General features: G+C 35.2%; 1 long non-coding RNA gene across 1 annotated transcript; it reads right to left on the minus strand.

Moving 5' to 3' along the window:
- Positions 1-528: 528 nt before the first annotated feature.
- Positions 529-5,553, minus strand: LOC145680273 (uncharacterized). The gene is made up of 2 exons (XR_014130636.1): positions 5,266-5,553; positions 529-2,453 (listed from the first exon to the last, which is right to left on the minus strand). It is a non-coding gene; the product is annotated as an uncharacterized LOC145680273 (long non-coding RNA).
- Positions 5,554-13,545: the final 7,992 nt, after the last annotated feature.

A 13,545-nucleotide genomic window follows, 5' to 3' on the forward strand; every position in this document is an offset into this window, starting at 1 on the left:
TTTTAATGTGATTTTTATTAACCTATGGACCATTCATTATACATTATTAACAATATTATAAAGCAAAAACTTAATGTTTTTTACGAACTATATTTTAGTTTGTCAGTGTATTCTTGCGCTGTGAACTGGCAACTATGTGATGCATAGAGAGAAGTGTATGTGTTCTCCAAGACGTCGTACAAGTTGAATGTACTAAGTTTTGTCTTCAGGAAGACAGTGAAGTCTGAATAATGAGAACCACAATGTTAAGCTAGTGCAACATACTAAATTTACACTTTCAAATATTAATCTGCATCAAGAAACATTGGAACAGTGCTACTTGTATAAATGATGTTTCAATAGCAAAAGGAACATGAGTCAATAAGAATTGTTCTTACGCACTTACCTCGCCAATACAGCAATTTTGCAGAAGAATTTTGTTGTATGTCAAGAAATAGGACATTCAACTCACTAATATGCAGCAATGGGAATCAACTATTTAATAGTGCCTAGTGAATTTTATTTCGTATATTCACTGTAATCGTCGTACGCGTTAAAACGTCGTTCGATCGAAACTTCACGTATTATTTCGTTTACAGATCGTTCCGTAATCGTGCATAAGGGCCAACTGGTTTTGAATGAAATACTAATCATAATTTGAAAGTATTAGTATTGTTTTATATTTTATGTGGTTGATGTAATCAAAGTGAAGTGAATCTTAATACAAAGTTACCTACAATTCTTGTTATCATTTCTAAAAGTGAAGATAGTGCTAACCAGCTGTGTTTAATAAGTTATGCATTTCTTTTAGCGGTTAAAATGTGTACAAATTAAAGCGTATGCGACATAACGTGGTTATCAGAAGGTAAGATATCTACCAATAGAGAAGTTCAAACATTTACTTTCGTCTCCCACTACTCGTCTGGTGTTAATCACGCATGGCTATCCTACCTTGCACTTTTTTACAGGCATCGACCAGTGTATCTTGGAGCTGACGCTTCAGCGATGGTGGGTATACGGCTTATGCCTCTGATATATGTAACGCCCGAATCTTAGGACCGTGGAGGAGTGAAGATACTTGTTTATTGCCAGTCTCTTACGTCACTTTACTAATTTGTGCATTCGAATGATGTTATAAAGGAGACTTTGAGAGATCCAAGGTTCGAATCCCAATAGTATTATTGTTAGTCGGTCTTCTCGAACTGGAACAAACGAGTATCGAACCCCAATTCCTTCATAAACCAAACCCACTTGAAACCACAACTGTTCAGACACTCTACTGGAGCCTATTGGCAGAACGAGTGGTGGCAGTTCCACTATAATATCAGATGCATTCACTTCAGACTGGCCTGCAAACTTTTCATATATATATATATATATATATATATATATATTGCAGTACCAGAAGTATGCTTAAATAACTTGATTTTAAATTCGTTGTAATTAGATTCAACTGAACAGATCTTTCCTGCGTAAAATTCAATGCTTCGTTTTTTCTTAAACTGCACCAACAAATAGTCATCCGGATTGACATTATGGCTTCAATGCTTTCGCCTAATTCAACTTATGTGTTCATCAGTTCTGCAAGCATAACATCACTATCATAATTTTTAAACAGGCTTATGTTCTCAGATTCTTCATCAGATGTTTCGAAACTAATTTCTCTATTGGGTTTGTTCTTTTCTTTTCTTTGCTGTTCTTGCTTCTTATTTCCTTTCTGTGTGGACTCTACTTCTACCTGCGACAGTCTTTCTTCGACATTTTGTACTTTACAGAGTTTGTGTTTTCTGGTTTGACTGCACTTTCTCTTTAAAGACTGATGTAGAAGGCACAATTGTTTCGTTTCGTTCATGCACCAGAGAGCTGTCCTTTTCACGTATTTCATTTAGATGACAATCCGGCCGATCGTCTGTTAGTGAAGCTGGTAAAAAGTCAAACTCCAAGAAAATGATTGTATCTATAGGATAAATCCCTGAACAGCGAAAGCCACTGGTGATATTTGATGTGCTGAAGGCACGCGCGGATAGATGATTTCCAACACTTCGTACACAGCATAAATATCAAAATGTTTCCCCGGATTATTATATAAGCATTCTTCCAGAGCTTTGTTATAAAAACATTTAAAAGGACCGTAAACAGCCACATCCAGTGGTTGTAGTCCTGAAGTATGCGAATGGGGAGTCAGCACGACTACTCCAGCTTCAGCAGTCATCTCAACAGCCTCGACAGATAAGTGCGTTTCATAGTTATCGATGTGGTCATTGGCCACATTTCTTATGTATGTAGTTAATCTCTGCTCTTCGTCTTCAGATTTCGGGATAAAGTTGCTAAAGACACTTGGTAAACTTCGCAAACTTCACGAATGGAAATACGCTTCCCAGGCTCGGAAATGACTGCTTTAATTGCGTTCTCGATTGAATATGGGTTAATGGCAAGCCTTTTTTTTCCTATCTTGGCTCTTGGGATTTCGATTCCTGCAACGATAATAAAAGAATGTTCAAAAAATACACTTGACAATGAGTTCATGTACCTTGGAACATGTTCCAAGGTACAAGATATGTTTCTGTTTCATGGTACAAGACGCTGTAGACAATTACTAAAAGGGTGCAATAATGATAACGCTACATTCAGCGCAGGAAAACAAGTCACAAAAATGCTCACCTAATCCCCCTGAACTAACAGATTATTACAGATTATACAAACAACAAACAGTAATCGCATTAAAAAGCAATATTTCAATTTCTAAATAGTTCGTTTTATCCCTGAAAAAAAGTTTTTCACTTCCATAAATTACATACGCTTCTGAGTACAATGAAAGCCACGATGAGACTGTCTGACAATGTCAAAACAACATATAGTTCATTGAATCACCACTAGATAGTATAGCAGCTCAGAAACATGCGAGTGTTCCAAGGTACACTGTGCTCAAGTTACAACGGTTTCCCCTACCTGTTTGGGGGGTTTTGTACATCCCGCGCGAGTACTTAAGGATTAAATATTGGTTCTTATGGATTTTCTACACAAAGTGCACTCTTACATCGTGGATTTTAGTGGTCACCTACCACAAGTTGGTTCGTTTTATGCACTAGTTCTTGTCATACGTCCACACTTTCTGAGCCCTCCTGAAAACAATCTCCATGTAGTAATGGAGTTTTTCATATAGCTCATGCTGGGCTAAAAGAAATACAAAGTTAAAACGTAACGTCAAAATGTACGAAATATGTCAAAATTAGGTAGAACCGTCTGCTCGAGTAATGGCGTCCTTTTTATATGCACTTACTTACTTTAACCGTAGTATAGTACTTTACGTGCAGTTTTAGTATACGGATCCATACCGTAATATAAATAGTAATTGGAGTTGAGTAGGAACAGGTTAGAATTCCCGCAGGGGTTCTTTGGGTTTAGTTCTCGTCATAATATGAGCAAGTTAAAGACTTCCCCAAATTTGTTCCTACATTTTACAATCTGTGGATCCGTATAGTAAAACTGCACCGCACTTTCATTTTACACTAGTAATGCTACACTTCCGAGCTTAAAATCAATTGTATTATTTACATCAGTCATTTGCAGAACTTGTTCCTTCAGTGTTCAACATTAGCTGTAAATTTGGAAAATGTGGTGTACCTAAACCAAATCTGTAAGTTCTGCAAGATGTGATGAGCCTAAAATTGACCAGCGCCTTCTAGAATACACTACCACTATCATTACAAATAGCTAACACCTGGTAGACTATGTTACAACAAACGGGCAAATTGTTCTAACTCGTTTCTGTTTACAATTTAGTGCTTTGTTTCAGGGAAACCTATATATATATATACAACATTTTGTCACCAGCGAAACTGAACATTTTTATTAATTCTTGAAACACTTGACCATAAAAATCAATAACAATCTTGTATAATTGTTCTTCAGCTCTTGCTGTATACACACACCACAACCTCACACCCATTTTGAATACAATTTACCCATGCTAAACTGTGGCTAGACTAGGGTCGAGGCTGCTCTAAATTAATTAGTGACTAACTGAAAATGAAATGAAATCTTTGTTTTACGTCCCACTGTTATGCTAAAGGAGACGGTGATGATGAGTAATGAATGAAATGGTGGAATGAAGAAAGTAGGAGGAAACGGGAGAACCCCAAAAAAACCACGCAGACGCTGTTTGTCCACCACAAAGTTCACTTGGCTGGGGCTGGGATCGAACCCAGAACCTCAAGCACCAGAGGTGAACGCTTTACCACTGAGCCACCGCGGCCCATGTGTGACTAACTGAGTCCTTTACTATGTGCTAATCAGAGATTCTGAATACACTTTTGATAACCATTCTCTTAGTCAAACCCTTAGTATTGAGCTAATCATAAGTGGAAATGACTCTGCATACGGCCTATAGTTTGTAGTATCCAGCAAAGGTTACGATATGCCTGAATAGTTTAATGGAAATGATTTTCCAGCTGACCAGCATTCTATGCTACTAACTAGCATGATACGTTGGATATTTCCCTAACTTAAACCAGCATCTATTGCTGATTAATGATTTTCCAGTAAGGAACACAGATACTTCCATCAAACCAGCATTTTTTTTTTTTTTTTTTTTTTTTTTGCTTGCTCCAGCATACATTTCAACCTGGGCATTTACCCCTTTCTGGAAGTTTCTTGTGGGGGAATTGGAAATACCAAAACTTCTGCAAATACAGTTTTGCTGCCTGCCCTAGCATCGTCAATGGAACTTGCCCGCTTCATCTGTTTATAAAGGAGTTTTTGTTACGCCAAATTTACTGGCACTAAAATAACCAATACACATTAAATAACAGTAAAGCTAGAAACACGAAAAGGCATTTATTCCGAAGTTGGGCGTCCGCTTTAGTCTCGTTTTTTCGCTGTTATCTCCTTTCCACACTTTCTGCAATTTGTTATTAGGTTCATTAATCCGTGTCCTTCACAAACTTTTTAAAAGATTTTGCTCGTTATGAACGTATTGCTTCACAAATGTTAAAACTGTTAGTTCATTGCCCTTGTACATTCGCCATGTTGATAACATAAATGCTCGTTTCTTTCCCACAATGCAACTGTTCGGTTACCTTGGGCCAAGTAGTTCCCTCCGCTCGCCGTATAGTCCCATGTTCATAACCGCTTATATATAACAAATAAACAGATTTTTAGAGACCCGTATATATTATCAAGCACACAAACGATCAAATTATCCATATCTTTCCTGTAAATTTTTAAAATTTTGCTGGAAACGGACGCCCAACTTTGGAATTTAACCCCACGAAAAACTAAGCTTACCTTGATTTACAGTATTAATCATGCATTTAAAATATTTATTTTCTGTTGCTAAATAGTCGCTTTTATTTGTCACTTTCATACGCTCGAACCGCTAATAGTTCCATAAAGATTACCCAGAAGTCACGTTCATACACGTGACTTTGTAGCTAATCACTATGCTCAGGAAACCAAATCTTTAGCAAATTACTTATGATTTGGTTGACATAACCATATTAATCAACCAAATTTTCTGTCCAAAAAATACAGTGTTCATGTCAAACACGTTTGGTATAAATTCCCAAATTTTGGTTAAAATAATCAAAAGTAAACAAATGGCCTTACCATATAAATATGGTATTCCTGACCAAGTTATTATATTCAGCGCCGTCTTGAAAACTTAATGAGAATTGTTACGTTTCTTGTCTAGTCTAAATTTATAAAATGTACTGTTATCCGCTAACAAAAAAGTTCGCATATACTGTTACTTCCACATTTTCAGTAGTAACTCAGTTTTTTCGTATATTCTTACCTTTTTTACTTTCTTTAGAAAAATAGTCTAGTAATGAATAATTATTTCCGCGTTTTGTGCAAAAATAAATCCAAATAGGAAAATTATAAACAAAAAAACCTTTAGTCTGTCAAATATTTACGCAAAGGATATTACGTCGGAAATCTGAGGGAAAATGTTTCGACAGAGTTCACAGTATAGATGACCATGGCTACAATGTCCGAAAAATCGGTAAAAGGGAAATAAATTTTCCGCAAAACAGAAAATTAGGAAGGGGAGATGGATTTTTTTTCGGAAAAGGGAAACGAAATTATTTTCGAAAAAGCGGAAACCAAAAAAAAAAAAAAATCCCTAAAACGGCAATCGAAATATTTTCTGAAATGCGGAAACGAAAAGTTTCCGAAAAAACGGGAACAGAAAATTATACAGAAAACAGGAAAGTGAAAATTTGCGGAAAAACACGGGAATGAAATTATCTTACAAGGAACAACCCACACATCTCATGTAAATATTAAGCTCTAGACCTACCAAAAAAAAATGAATGATACAATATATTCACACACATATGCTTAAAGGCCTGTACCAATCATGTTCTTTGGTACATTGTTAGATCTCTCTCTGAAAAATTTCATTTCATATGCATTTCACTGCTAGTACTTATTCAGTGTTGGAAACCTAAATATATTTTTAAGTGCTTTTTGTACCATTGAAAGTATATACACCAATCTAGCCATAAATATAATTGAATACTATAAGAAACATTCTGTGGGTATACCCGTTTTCCAAACACCCAAGTTTGTCAGTGGATTATATAGGCTACGTTTAATTCTGCGTTTCTTTTGCATTATCATGTAACCCTTGGTCTTTTTTCAACTATACCTGTTGTAGGTATGACTTCCATGCATCGGGAAAGAAATACAGGAAAGTTAAGAAGTTCCTACTAACCCTAGGATTGGGGATATTAAGGCTGACGTTTTAAAAATATAATCTGAAAGATTGATATTATTGTTGAGTCCATATTTTCTAGACGGATGAAATAGATAGTGACAATTTCCATGCCTTTCTAATTCATGTCTGCGGGGACAGTTTGACGTTTTAAATGTAGTCGAAAATCACCGATATTATTGTTGAATCCATAATTTTCAGGTGCGCTAAGATGAATAGTGGCAGTATTGATAGCATTTAAGAAGTAGTGACAATGCCCCTTTTGAGTTTAATCGATTTAAACTCATGAATTAAAAAAATATGCTATTTGTCATCCGAAATTATAGATGCTAGTATATTTTTAAATCAATAATGTGTCTTTAAACTATTATATTTCTAGTATCACCATGACATAGGTGTGTGAGAGAGAAAGGTTTCCGGCATTGCTTTTGAAACATTATCTTAAACATTTATGAGGATCTTCTTAACATATTATTATAATTTTAATTTGTTCTCTCTATATTTATTTCTTATATTGCACATACACAATTTTGTAAATTCATGAACTTAAAAAGTACATTTTAGGTCACGGTGGCTCACTGGTAAAGGGTTCGCTTCCTTTTCGTGGAATTCCCGGTTCGATTTCTGATTCTAAAAAAGAAGGAAAACACGTTGACTGCAACAAGGCAGCATTATGCAAGTCATGTACATATACAAGAATGAATTCAACTAACATACATGTGAATGCAAGCAAGTTACGTACTATTTTTTTTCTTTGCATTGAAGATGCGTACAAGAGCGTGTGTATATATGTATGTATCAATGAGTTGAGTCGCAATGCTCTTCCGTTCTTAACATTTAATCGTATTTAGGTAAATATACATAGTTTTTAATGGCACAAACTAGTAGTGTATATTTATAATCTTTCTCTTATTGATTTCCGTAAGGTCTTATGCGCGGAGGACCATCTTTTCTAACACCTATTTTTATATAGTAAGTGGACTTCACAACAAACTATATACTATGTTATTCCCTCTCTAAAACACTTTTCAGTGGCGCACTCGCAGGCTTATAATGTCATAAAAATGAAATTTAAATATAAAAAATAGTATATTTGTGTAAATATAAATAAGACTCTATGTGAACCATGTAACAAATATATACTATATACAGACAAGTAGCACTCAGACACAAAGAAAACTGCAAAACTAAAGTTTGTAAGAACAAAACATAAAGCTCGTTTTAGACATATAGAAAAAGATTATCTTTGTCGTGAATGTCTGTACGAAACAACACCAACCTTAACTTGTTTAATGTGTCGAAAAGAGTTTAAAATAATCCCAAGATATCCTCTTGCTAAAAAGTGTAACTAACTAAGCATTCTACTTAACCTAACTTAAACTTTACGATGCGAAGATGTGAGAAGAAGAAAAATGTGATCGTTGTGAGCATATCGTGCTACTCACATGAGGACTGAAACATGAATGTTGGGTTTGCTTTTCTCTTTATTTATCAAGTACAATTGTTGAAAATTTTCCATAGTGTGTAAGCTCAAAAGTTGAGAGGTCACATTCCTAGCCGGGCACGACGCATTAATAATAGATTGGTTCATTAACTTGACTTATACTTCCGAATTCTAGAAGCACTCACTTTTATCAGCCGTATAAAGCTTGTACCCAGTAACAAAACATCCAGCTAATAAATATACTGAAAGATCAACCGGGCAATTAGCCATTTACTCAGGCCGAAATCTTACTCTCCATCCTAAGATGGAAAAGGATTTCTCTTGAGTTATATTTTCCTGAAAACCAGAAGTATTCCGTTTCGCAGAAAATTTCCGGAAAACGATATACTGAAATTTTCCGGAGAAGAAGAAATCAGAAAATGGAATTTTTCTGTAAAAGCAGAAACGGAATACTTTCCCGAAAAACTAAAACGGAAAATTTTGAGGAAAATTGGGAACAGAAAATTTTATGGAAAACGGATAATGTTATTTCTGGAAATCAGAAACAATTTTCCCGAAAATGGCCATCCCTAGTGCACAGGTATTAGGAATATTCACAAACATGGAAATTTAATGAAAAGAAAACTAAAGGTTTCAGCGATCAGCATACAATTCCCAATTCATGTACAGTTCAAATATACAAAATCAGTCAATATTTACAGTTGAAATTACTGAAAGAGATAGAAAATGCGTATTTAAAACTTCAAGTGTGAACCTGCGCTTGCAGCGATCTAAGAATGAATAAAGTGACTATTTTTTTTTCTTAAGAATGAATAAAATTTCCTTCCTAAGGTCGGTCAGTGACCGAAACATGAGAATATTAATTAGTTTCTTACTTCAGGCTGCAAACAATGTCAATAATATAGCAAATTAGTACACTACAATTTTGTTCTAAGATATTCAAGTATATTCAAATACTTGGTAATAAATATATAAATAAATAAATAACTTGCATTTTAAATAAACCTTAAATTCTGTTAATTTTCTTATTCTTTGTGTTATTAGGAACGTCGTACATCTTTGAAAAACATGCATCATATCTTTCACTAAGCTGTTTCCCTGATGAGTGGCGCAGACCTTTTCCTCTGTACCGACTTGTGACGTACAAACATGGTGGTCGTTGTTTTAAGCGCACGAGTCGCAGAACATAATTCAATGGCATATTTCGACTAGTTAAAATCGTCGCATGAGCGAAAGGAAGTGTTCTCCGTAATCAACTAGCTCTGAAGAGCAATAAAAAGACTCAGTGGAAATGTCTATTGCTCGCCGGTCTCAATAACGAGGTGAGCGTTAGGCACCGACAATTTCGGATGTCTCCTCTCGAAAACCTCACTGACGATCGGGTGGTCACTCAAACCACAACGCACACAAGTATCACTCATACATGCAACAAAAACACTGGATAAAACGATACTATGCTTATTTATTAAAATACTATTAAAATAAAGTAGTAGAAAAACAATCGCAACCCTCCACACTGTAATATATATATTATTTTCACTAACAAAATCACACTTCGCTTTTTCACTACACAATAGCCCTTTATCAATTTTATATATATGTACAAGATTATGATTGGAGTTTCACTCTAGATGCTCATCTCACACCGTTAATGCACATGGGAGATTAGAACTATGGGGGTGTCGCCGGGATGATCGCGCGAAGTAACTTGTTGCTGCTTCAAAAAATCCTTAGACGTCGACGTTAGTCTTCAGTAAAAGTATGTAGACAGTCGCCCAAAATGGAATGAGAATGTTGGAGGGCGCGTTTACAACTGATACGCACCAGGTGGTGAACCTGGGTATTCACTGATTGGGGTTAGCCATATCTAGGTCCTTGACTGGCTAATAAAGTGTGCCCCTTAGCACAACATTATGCTTGATGCCTGATGCAACGTACGTGGGTACTGCTTTAAAATACGGAGTAACACTCCTAGAACTTAGAAGTTCGAGATACGAGCTACGTTGATCGCCTGGTCAATGTTGGCAATTCATTCCAGAAAGTACCCAGGTTAAATCACCTGTACGTTCATGCAAATACAATATAAAAAAAGAATTAACGTTAATTTCAGTCCACTGGTCACGACGCACAAAACATTGCGATAACTCGGGTGTCACAACATTTAGATAACGAACTGAATATACGACATGGCTGTCGTCGTTCTGGCGATCAGACACCTGATGTGCAATATTTCCATAAATGATTGGAAACTACACTTGATTCAGTTCCAAATAACTATAGAACATAGTTTTTGCATATTAATGTGTAAGGAAGAAACACTGAAAAGCTTTGTCGCTCACTAAGATATTCTCACCAGAAAGCAACGCTTTAGATATATATGTATGAACGATAAAAGATTCCTTTGTCCTGTTGCGTGGGAAGCAAAACAGTTCTCATTCAACAAAGAACTTATTTGAATTGCAGAATAAAGTAAAAATCGAAAAATAATTACTGTTTTACTAAATATATAAAACGTCCATAAAACTACTTCTGTAACCTAGTGTTGGTTATAGATTGGGTCCCCGCAGAACCAACCTGTTAAGTGTATGGGGAGTACAGGTTGAGATCTCTTGTCCGTTTAATAAAATTGGAATAAATTTATTTTCTCACCAAAAATTGTTAAGCTAGTTGGCAATACTGTGATATGGTGTGAGATTTCGTGGATAGAGTTCAATGATTTTTTTACCTGAAAAACGGCTATTGAAAAATAGTTAAATAACTTTTCGGTCACGGAACGCAAAAAAAACATGCTGAGGTTCCTGCATGAGCAGTATCCAATTCGACTGTTCCGTAAGTAATAAAATCCTCTTGAATGACGGTGCAGTTGGGTTTCCTTTTCTCCTGTCTCTTCGTATATAGAAGTCCATGTTGTCTTCATCTGGTGAACGTCCCACGTTGTTTTCCGACGTTGAGTTGATGAGGGAAAAGGGAAGAGTTTTTGTTTTAATTCTCTGATGTAAGAACGAAATATGGCTTTTATCACCTGTATGATAACTTTTTTCAGTGAAAGTGAGCAGAAAGCGTTCATATTGCTATTAATTATTGCTTTTGAAAATAATACTTTCCATAAAATGTTATTAAGTGTTCCGTTCCGATCACTCTATATTTTATAATATGAAGTAAATGTATATACTCAATAACTATTCATGAAAATATTGATTTAAAGAACTATCAAACATCTCAATATACTTAGTAATTTTCTCCTTCAGAATATATTTATATCTGTATTTAAAACATTAAAATGTGAATAAATAGGCAAGTACAGAAAATGGAAAACGTATTAAAATATATTATCAAAGTTTAGATATTATTGTAATATATTTGAAAAATACGAAAAACATAAAATAAAATAAAAATAAAATGAATAAGAATGTAAACACACTATAGTTGACAATATACAAACAAGATAAGGTTTTCACCTGTATGTCCCTTTCTTAAATAAAGTTAGTGTTTCGTGTTATTTAGTGAAAAATAACGAAAAATCATTTTTCAAAAAAAAGTAAATAAATAAATTTAAGTGTCAAAGCTGACGTTCATAGTGATTCCAACAAGGAAAGATGATTCTGTATATTAAGAAATGAGATTGTGATTTCGTTCACATGTATGAAGAAAATTCGGTACGCCATAAAATCAAAGTAATATTTGCTTGCCATGTTAGATTCAGTTCGGCATTAGGTTCAGTTTTGATTTTCATATTATAATCTATAGGTTTCGTTTCTTCGTAAAGCATTTTAATACCTTTTCCTTGCGTTTTTACTCGTTCGGAAATATCTTCGATACGGTAGTTCATCTAATTTAATTTATCGACTATATCAATATGTAAACTAACGCAGCGCTCCTTATTAGCCTAACACACATCCCGGGGTGATTCCAACTGACCCTGCAGGGATTGTGTGTATTCATGCAAGCCTCCTAATTGGTTCTGAGTTTTACAAACTTTGGCTCTATATGTTCTACACGATGAAATGTTTCTTCAGTTTGTTACCTAACTTAGATGCTGCTCTGTGTGGTGAGTTCGATTGCATGTTTAGTACTATGACTGACTTCAGCAAGTTTGTTATGAATCTTAAATGTTATGCTATCATACTTTTGTTCAAAGATTTCGTTCCTACGTTTCTTTTTGGCTTCTACAGTCCTAATACCTTGTACTAATCTTTGTTTTTTTTCGCGACATTCTTTTTGTACATCGTCTAACTTCTGACCTACCTCTTCAACTCAACAACATTATCCTTAAATAGAGCAAAATTATCTTCGTTTTTATCTATATTTTGCTCTAATCTACAAAAATTCTCCTCACTTTTCTCTGCCTTTTGTTCTAATGTAGCAAAATTCTCTGTAAGATGAGCAAAATTCTCGTCAGAATGAGCATGATTCTCTTGAAAAGTATCTTTATGTTAGTCATCAAATCTACTTCCTGATATGTCATCTTGAACAACATATAATAAACTATCACTAAAACATATGATTAAAATGACTTGAAATCGAAACTATTATTTATTTGTTTAACCAGATTGCTGTTTCTGAGCTGGGAAAGAAATGATATAATATTAATCTTATGAATATTCAGCCGTCAACAGTCTCGATTCGTGTTGCTAATTCGGATGTCACATAATCTGTACTGGTATTCACTTCGTATTCGAGCACAAACGGTTTTTGCTCGGGTCGCTCGTTCGGAGGCCAAAATCCTTATAACCATTTTCCGGGGTCTGTCCTCCGTTATCCTACCAATGAGTATTTTCAGAAGACCCGGACTTACCTGGGTAAGACGTTGAAGGACCTCTCCAGAATGAGACTTGTTCCTTCTTTCATTTCCCAACTGCTTTCCAACGAAATTCTACCTGACCTGTCTTACCAAAATTTGAAACTTTTTAGTACGACCCTGTATAGGAAACTGTTGGGGACTGTGCGACAAATATTTTTACTTTCAGTCATTGTACTTTTGAAAATATGACACATATGTTTTCCTGTTTTGACATCTGTCTCAGTTTCAGCTTTTCCTTTGGATTGACCATAGAGTTTACAATGACGTTTATGCTGACATTTTAAGCGAATACTATTGTGCACAGTACAATTTAGAGACTCTAGACTTGTTCCGTCTTCCTTTATTCCCCAACAGCTTTACAACGAAATTCTACTTGACCTGCCTTACTAAAATTTGAAAATTTTGAGTACGACCCTGTCTGGGATCCTGTGGAGGAACCTGGGACAAATATTTTTACTTTCAGTCATTGTACTTTTGAAAATGTGACACATATGTTTTCCTGTTTTGACATCTGTCTCACAGTTTCAGCTTTTTTGGAGTGGCCATAGTCTTTAGAATGACGTTTTTGCTAACATTTTGATTGGCTGCTATTTTGGATAGGGT

Source organism: Thermobia domestica, chromosome 3, assembly GCF_964235325.1.
Source record: "Thermobia domestica chromosome 3, izTheDome1.hap1.1, whole genome shotgun sequence".
In the NCBI taxonomy this organism is placed as follows: domain Eukaryota; kingdom Metazoa; phylum Arthropoda; class Insecta; order Zygentoma; family Lepismatidae; genus Thermobia; species Thermobia domestica.